Here is a 9,489-nt window from a genome sequence, read left to right on the forward strand (position 1 = left end):
CAAGAGAAATATATGGAAACAAAGGGACTTTCCTTTAGGAGAGTCCTCTTCTCAGATCAGTAAACATGGATATGCAAGCCAGGGCATGTGACGCTGGATGTATTTCAATCTTCAGGTTCTGAAAAGGAAGTGAGAGACCTGGAATGAGACAGTTTGAGGATTAAGGCCTAGTAAAGGGTGGGACCATAAGATTTGTGGTTTTAAAACAAATATGACAACACATCATTCAACCAAGTGTAGAACTTTTAATGTGTCATTTATCTTAATTACATAGTCATCAAGCTCACTTTAAGGAGACTTTTGATCATCTCTGAGTCAGACACTCAAGAGATGATGATGACTGTTTCTAAGAATATATGGCAGATTCTAGGTGTTTTTTAAAGGAACAGTTTCAGTATCTTTGTAGAGATGATGATGATATAAGATTTATGCCAGCTGCTGGGCAATCAAAGCCATAAAAATGAGTGCTGGACATCAGTATATCTCACCTTTCTGACCAGTCTTCCTGGCTGGCTTTGGTGGTTATGATTCTGGATGGAATTTTGTGACATTGGAGGGGTCTGTGTTAGAGGAAAGTTACCCTGAAAATGAACCATAAGCTTTCATTAAACTTTTACCCCGGTCCATTTTACAAGCATATGACCATCTGTCACAAGTGGACCAAATATATTTTTATCTAAAATTTTAGAAAATATATAGATTATTACTATTTTAAAACTTAGAATTCAAAATTAACTTTTGCGCTATTACTATCCCTGGCTAAATTTGTGAAGACAGATAAATTTCATCTTTATAATCTTTCCTACCCCATGCTCCCAAAGTTTCAAGGAAATTAATATAATAAACCAACTTACCCCTATTATAATTTAAATAGTTCCAGAATTATTTATATTTTAAAAGAAGTTAAAGTTTGACCAAACTGAAGCATTTGTTAGTGGTTGGGATTTATCATTAATAATCATGATAATTAACATTCATTGAGCATGTACTCTATGCCAGGCTCTGGGATTTGCATACACTATCACATTTAATGCCATCGGCTGGCAATGAGGTGACCAAACAAGGGCATCATGTTTACCTGGATGGCTGCCAAATCAGGAAAGTTAAGGACAATTGGAGCATTAAAAAGGCAAAAATAAATAAGACGGCGTACTTACAGTGATATTACCAGGAAGCTTTAAAAAAGGAGTTCTTGTTGCAATTCTTGCTGGTTATTTACTTACATCTTTGCCCTCAACAGAAAAACATAAAATGGCCATTTAAAAATAATGTATGTAAGACTATGATATTAATTTTGAATGGAGGGGCTGGCCCGGTGGCACAGTGGTTAAGTGTGCATGTTCTGCTTCGGCAGCCCAGGGTTCACCGGTTGGGATCCTGGGTGTGGACATGGCACTGCTTGGCAAGCCATGCTGTGGTAGGCGTCCCACATACAAAGTGGAGGAAGATGGGCACGGATGTTAGCTCAGGGCCAGTCTTCCTCAGTGAAAAGAGGAGGATTGGCAGCAGTTAGCTCAGGGCTAATCTTCCTCAAAAAAACCCAAAAATTTTGAATGGAGTGTAAGTATCCAAATATCGGCTGAAATATGCATTTCTCAGTTTCTTAACTGTTGCGAAGCTATTATGTTTTAGCTCCATTTTTTACCAGTTTCTGATCTGATTGCAGATTCTATGGTAGAAAAAGGCAATTGGGTGGACAGGAAGTTCAGAATATCCATTTCCATTCAAGGAAACACTATCTGTAAACACAGACTCCTGATCTCCTCCTTCCAGTCAGTGTGACCTCTCTAGGAGATCTCTTCCTGCAGAAAATGAGAGTGGCTAGTCCTGTCTCACCCAGGAGAGTCAGGCTGGGGAGATGGGCTGCAGCCTGGAGTACAGAGTGAAATCTCACCCACGATCCCAGGATTTAATCCCTCATCAAAATCAGGCCATGTGACAAACCAGGAGATGACCCGGATGGGGAGGGGAAGTCAGAAATGTTAAGACCTAGGCCCTGCAGAAGGGACCCTCACTGCAAGGACAAGCCTGAGAACATAAGCAGCAGCATCCTGGTTGAATAGGAGGCGAAGGTCCACCCAGTCTCTAAATTTGCATAATCTCTAGGCTGGAGACCAGCCAAAGGATCACGCACTCTCACATTCCATTCTTTGAGACCCCTGGGGATGACTACAATGGTGGTGAAACTGAGTCAGTGCAGTGTTCCAGTGCCTACATTTTTGCAGAGGAAAATTATCAAGTTAAGAAGTAAATGGGTCTACCAAAAGAAAGCTTTGTGGTGGGATTGTGGCAAATCTCAACACATTAATCTGATTTTTCTCTTTGTATTTCCCTCCACCTCTGCTCTCCGTCTTTGTAGCCTGAGAGTCAATTTTCCTCCCCCAGTGCATGCCAAAGCTGAGACATAGAAAGCACCACTTTAATACCTGAAATTCCACTCACATTTCCCATAATTCCATTACAAACATCTGAATGGGTCGCAGTTGTTCACTGGGCTCTTCTACAGGCCAAGCATTTACAGGGCTTTGTGGGGGAGTTAAAGAAATATTAAATGTGGTTCACGTTCTCATGGAGCTTATAGTTTGAGGAGACAATACATAAATTTATGAAGAATTAAGTAATAATCCAAGTGCTAGAGAATATGAAATTTCAAGAAAGTGTCTCAAGACAGTGAAAAGAGAGGATGGCAAATGTTGTGAAGTAGAGGATGGAGGAAATCCTAGGCGCCAGGAAGCCCTCCCTAAGGAGGCCAGATTTGACTTGGACCCTGGAGAATGGAGAAGATGCCTACCTTTGATGGTGTGTGTCTTAGTCCATTTGGGCTGCTATTACAAAATACCACAGACTAGGTGGCTTACAAATTACAGAAATTTATTTCTCACATTTCTGGAGATTGGGAAATCCAAGATCAAGGAGCCAGCATGATTGTGTTCTGGTCAGTACTCTCTTCCTGGTTCACAGCACCTTCTCATCGTGTCCTTACACGGTGGCAGAGGCAAGAGATCTCTGTGGGGTCTCTTTCATAAGAAGACTAAACCCATTCATGAGAACTCCACCTTCATGACCTTAGCACCTCCCAAAACACCCTGTCATCCTAATACCATTATTTTGGGGGGTTAGGATTTCAACATGTGAATTTGTTAAGGTGGGAGATAGTGACAAACTTTCAGACCATAGCAGTATGGAAAGCAGCTTCTTTTCTTTTCACAGAGGATAAATTTAACGATTGAAGAAAATCTGTAATCCCTACATTTCTAGTGGAAATGTAAGTTGGTACAATCTCTGATAAGGATAGTTTAGCAATATCTATCAAAATTAAAAATGACACAGCAATTCCACTTATAGAAATATACCCTACATTATTCTCATACATGCAAAATGAGATATGTATAAGAATATTCACTGCAGCTTTATTTATAATAGCAAAACACTGGAAACAACCCAAATGTCCATCAATAGGGAACTGGTTAAAGAAATGTGGTGGCACATCAAAACAATAGAATGCTATGTTAGATAGCCACATAAATAAGGAAGCTCTTTCTGTACTGATATGAAACAGATTTCCAAGATGTATTTATATTAAATGAAAAAGGAAGGTATAGAACAGAGTACAGTATGCTACGCTTTGTACACTATATTAATTATGTATACAGCATGTATACTGATGTGGGATTCGTGAGGCGAGGAGTGGAAAGAAAGATTCCTCGGACTCTCAAGGTCTGGTAGTAGTGCTCCTTTATTCAGAGAATAGCATGGAGTAGCACGGGGACAGGACCCATGGGCAGTGAAGAGCTGCAATGGGTTGAGGGTAGGGATAAATTTAGAAGGCATAGGTTTGTGAGTTCTTTCTTTACAAGACAAAGGAAAGATTACGTAAAAAAGTTGTTAAAATGGTATCAGTGTAGGTGGGGTCTGGTTATTGGGTGGTCCTATAACTTTGGAAAAGAATCAGATCGGATCAGGTTGATCCTTATCATATACCATGAACGCTTACTTTGCATACTACGTACTTAGTGTGTAAACTATGTACACTTAATTTGTATATTATTTATACTATGTATTCTTTCAGATATACATTTTGCACTTTTTGAAAGGGAAAAAAATGTAGATGCATATTTGCTTATATATGCAAAAAATATATATCAGAAGGGATGCGTAAGAAACTGGTGAAACAGGTTGCCTTTCGGGTGGTATATTGGGATCCTAGTGGGAGAAATTTACTAGTATAACCTCTTGACTTTTGAATCATGTGAACATGTTACCTATTCTAAATAAATAAATCATAATTTTTAAAAGTCTGAGCTCAATTATTTGCCTTCCAGGGACTTCCATGTACTTTGGAGGAAACGATAACTCTTATTAACGTTTAAGGTCAAATACAGACCTCAGAGGTAAGGGAGTTTGAACAACCAAATTCAGCCACTGCTGGATTTGAGTCTGAACTTGAATCCAACTAAATCAAATTATTCTTTCATTTAATTTTTCACTATTTATCACTGTTCTCACTCCCAGCACAGCCTCCAGTATGTGGAAGCATGACCAGTTTATTTATGGCCTCTGATTAAGCAGCTATAAGTTTGGATCTGCATGAAGATACATGATACTATTATAAATGAATGAATAGCCCAAACTTGTTTATGTTACCATAGACATGACATATGCTTCCATATGTAGATGCTTACGAGAATGATCCCAACTTACATTTATCCAGTCTGAGAACTAAGTTTAACACAATTGAAGTTTTTGCATGACAGCGACGTGAAGCTTTGGGTCAGCATTTTGGGGGCTCTTTGTGACTATCAAAATCCCCCAAACCTGGGCTTCCCCTTTCAGCATTTTGGCTTCTCCATGGGAAACTTTGGATGCCTGCCCTGAGATCAAGCATCTAGCCTTCAACAAGACACAAAAAGTTGTTTTTACCTCAATGCTCTGCAGTGGTGAACAATGAAAAGAGAAAGATGATGGAGAAGTTACTCAATAGATAACAAAATTTACATAACTGAAACTGATTAGAAGACCTTTTTTTGTTGTGAGAATTAAAGAAATGCCACATCGAGGCTGAATAATGAAAAAAACCTATTATCAGCAACAGCAAGTGACTGAGAGCAGACTTCATCTGTCAACAACCTCTCTTCCTTTCTGGGCAGAGATGACTCAGCAAGTTTGGAGTCAGTTGTGAATGCTAATATATATGAGATCAAGTAAAATGGTCTCTTTCTAGGACACTGTAGGTGTTTGGGGACTTTAAAACTTGATTAAAATGTTTCAGGAATCTAGGAGAAAACTTCAAAAACAACATGAAAGACGAAAACAAGAAACACCTGTTTCATCTGTACTACTGCTCCAAAATTTGCTTCCTTCCTGGTAACTATGAAAAGAAAAAAAATCTAGCTGTATTGAGAAATGTACACATATTTGGGAAGAGTGGGAGATTGCTTTTGTCAGAGTCGGGGAAAATCCCCTTTCTTCCCTTCTTGTGTCCTTATGGCTGGACTAATAATAAAATTGACACAAGACCAGATTAACAGGAGAAAAACCTAGTATAATATGTATGTATTGGAGATCATAAAGAAATGATCCAGGGCCAGCCCCATGGTGTAGTGGTTAAGTTTGGCACACTCCACTTCAGCGACCAAGGTTCATGGGTTTGGATCCCAGGCATGGACCTACACTACTCGTAAGCCATGCTGTGGTGGCAACTCACATGTAAAGTGGAGGAAGACTGGCATGGATGTTAGCTCAGGGCTAATCTTCCTCAAGCAAAAAAAAAAAAAAAAAAAGAGGAAGATTGGCACAGATGTTAGCTCAGGTCTAATCTTCCACACAAATAAATAAATAAATAAGAAATGATCCTCGGAGAGTGAACAAAGCAGGTAGTATAAATATCTTTTACACAAAGAAACAATAAATTTGTGAAGAATTGACAGTGATACGGGCTCAGTGAGCTGAGGAATTGAAAGAAAGATTTCTTGGACTCTCAAGGTCTGTTACTAGTGCTCCTTTATTCAGAGAATAGCATGGAGTAGCATGGGGACAGGACCCATGGGCAGTGAAGAGTTGCAATGGGTTGAGGGTAGGGCAAAATTTATAAAGCATAGGTACGTGAGTTATTTCTTTACAAGATAAATGAAAGATCATGTAAAAAAGCCATTGAAATGGTATCAGTGCAGATGGGGTCTAGTTGTCAGGTGGTCGTATAGCTTTGGATACGAATCAGGTCAGGACCTGATTATACTTCCTGGAGGGTGACATAGATCAGTATGGAGGGCAGGATGCCTTGGGCTTCTCTGCCTGGGGCAGCCTTGATCCACATCAGACAGGACAAAGAAACTTAGGTTTGAGGTATGTAAAGAGTGAGAAATTTAAGCAAAGTTTAGGCTTGAGGTAGTAAATTAGCAACACTCCTTTATGCTGCTTCTCAGCCCTGGATTCCTAGTTCTGGTGATGAGGATGCAGTGAGAACACCTTTCACATGGGAGCCTTCTTTCCTCCTTTCAGGGCAACAAAGACAGGAGTGTCAGAATGCAACTGTTATTGTCATGAAAGACTTAGAAACTATTTTCTTAATTAAAATTAATCTTGTATTTGTTTTTAAAAATTAAAAAAAATTTAAAGTGTTTAATTTTTCTATCTTTAGAGTTAAAACAACTGTGAATTAAAGTTGTGCTGAGTTGATAGCCTTAATTTTAGAATTTTTCGTAGTGTTCAAACTAACTAGAATTTCTTTTCTTTTTCAATTTGCACATTTAAAATTCTGACATCAATTCCTTTTTGATTCATCAGTGTCCCTCATGTGAGTAAATGTTGAGATTCTGTAAAGCAGAAGTTACTTACATAGGACAGCATACTTTTTTTTTTAGGGGTAATTTAGTAAATGTTTATTTGGATAAACCATTTTTTGTTTTGTTTTTAAAGAAAGATGGTTCCTTCTTTGCTAATTTCAGAACAAACAACTTTCTAGTGGAAATCAATTCCTCTTTTCACACCTCAAGTTAAGTATTTCTATCTACTCTTCAGTCAAATTGAAAACAAAACATAACAAACAATGACCCAGCTGGTTTCTAACTATACAGAAATGAGCACAACATAAATGAGAACTTATCCTCTTTGATTGAACAAACATTTGTTAAGCTCCTCCTGTATCCACTAGGCATTATGGAGAATACAGAGACATCCACGCTTCCCCTAAAAACATGAAGATTGAGGGGCTGGCCTGGTGGTGTAGTGGTTAAGTTCCCATGCTCCACTTCGGTGGCCCACATTCACGGATTTGGATTCCAGGAGCAGACCCAGTGCCACTCATCAAGCCATACTGTGGCAGTGTCCCACATTAAAAAAAAAACAACTCACGAAGATTGAAACATACTATCATTGATTATGGGCATAGCTCCTCCTCCTCCCAAAACAAAAGACAAAATTAACAGTATTTGTCAGAAATACAGACATAAACCATTGAATCACCAGAAAATAATTAAAGCAGTTTAAACTCAACCTGTACACTCGCTACTGCTTGAATCATATTTTATCAAAACTTTGTGAGTTAGTTCATGTATTTTGGTGCCTCATTCATTCTAATCCAAATGTGGTATTTCTGTAGTTCCAGCTGTTCTAATGCCATATCACAGAACTAGTATAAATGGAAAAGATTTAATGAATAGTATTAATTAAGATTTTTTTCAGTATTTACTATGTGCTAGGCAATGTTCTGAATGCTTTAGTATTAAATTTAGTGTTCCTAAAAACTCTATAAGGAAAGTACTGTTATCATCTCTTCTTGACAGTTGAGGAAATGGAAGGACAGAAAACCTAGGTAACTTTACCACAGTCACGTGTCTAGTAAGCTACGGCCTCAGGATGCAAACATAGTTTGGCTTCAGAGCCCATGCTCTTAAATTCTATGCTGTAGTACACCTGAATAATTGATTGCCATGTTAACTAAGAGCTTTCAAAGTTCAATACTATTGGAGCAGTATGGTATACTGATACCTGCCTGGTTAGGACAACCCCAGAAGCAGTCCAATGTTTGTTTGCCCATATATTTTTGGTTTTCCAGGCAGTGGGGGCTAATCTGACTAGCAGTGCTATTGATATTCTAGCATGAGTCTCTGATGAATCTTTGAACTCATTTCTAGTCAATATACACCTGGTAGTTCAATTGCTGAATCATTGATATATACATAAGAGTGCAGTTTCTGGGGTATAGTATAGAGTTGCTGGAAAATGTACCAATTTGCATTCCCAGCATCAGTGTGTGACAATTCCAGTTGTTCCACATTCTCACCAACATTTGGTATTTTGTTTCTTTTATTTTAGGCATTCCAGTGGATCTGTAGAGGTATCACATTATGATTTTGATTTACATTGCTCTGATGATTAATGGAGTTGAGCACCTTTTCATATATTTTTCAACCATTTGGCAATAAACTTTCATGAAGTAGTCTTTTCAAGGGTTCTGTTCATTTGCCTCTGTCTATCATACTGATTTTAGGAATTCTGAACAGATTCTGGATATAAGTCCTTTGTCAGATGCCTGAATTGAAAATATCTTCTCCTACTCTGTTGGTTGTCTATTTCCTCTCTTAATGGGGTTTTTTGATGAACAAAAGTCCTTGATTTTACATAGTCCAATTTACCAATTTTTTTCCTTTATGGCTCGTACTTTTTTGTGTCCCCTGTAAGCAAACTTTGCTCAAGGTCGTGAAGACCTCTTCCATGTTTTCTTCTAAAATTTCTGTGGTTTTATCTTTCACATTTAGATCTGCAATCCTTCTGGAATTAATTCTTTTGCATATTGTGTGAGGTAGGGGTCAAAGTACTTTTGTTTTTTTAATTGTTCTTCTCCCCCAAAACTCCCCAGTACATAGCTATATATTTTAGGCGTGGGTCCTTCTAGTTATGGCATGTGGGACTCCACCCCAATACGGTTTGATAAGCGGCGCTAGGTCTGCGCCCAAGATGTGACCTGGCGAAACCCTGGGCAGCCAATGCAGAGGGCACAAACTTAACCACCCAGCCACCGGGCCGGCCCCCAGAGTACATTTTTTTAGCATGGATAACCAATTCTTCCTACGCCATTTACTGAAAAGACTATCCTTTCTTCACCGTACTGCAGTGTGGCCTTTATCACAAATCAGGTGACTGTATCTGTGTCTATTTATAGACTGTTTCTATTACACTGATCAGCTCATTTGTTTTTATGTCAAGAAAACTTTGTTAAAGCAGTATTAATGAGTTTGAAATTTGCCTCTTGGGGCTATGACAACACTTATGGTTGTGATTTTTCATCTGCAGCTCTAGCCATGCCATGGTACCCACCAAGGCTTCCATCCTGTGGGTACTTATGCAATGCAAAAGATACCCCCATCTTGTTCTCCCACTGTTTTTCCTCCCCACTTTCACCCCGTCTTTTTTTTTTTTGCCAATCTTCTTTTTTTTTTTTTTCTGCTTTTTCTCCCCAAGTCCCCCCAGTACATAGTCGTATATTCTGGT

The sequence above is a fragment of the Equus caballus genome, chromosome 23 (assembly GCF_041296265.1).
Source record: "Equus caballus isolate H_3958 breed thoroughbred chromosome 23, TB-T2T, whole genome shotgun sequence".
Taxonomy (NCBI): Eukaryota; Metazoa; Chordata; class Mammalia; order Perissodactyla; family Equidae; genus Equus; species Equus caballus.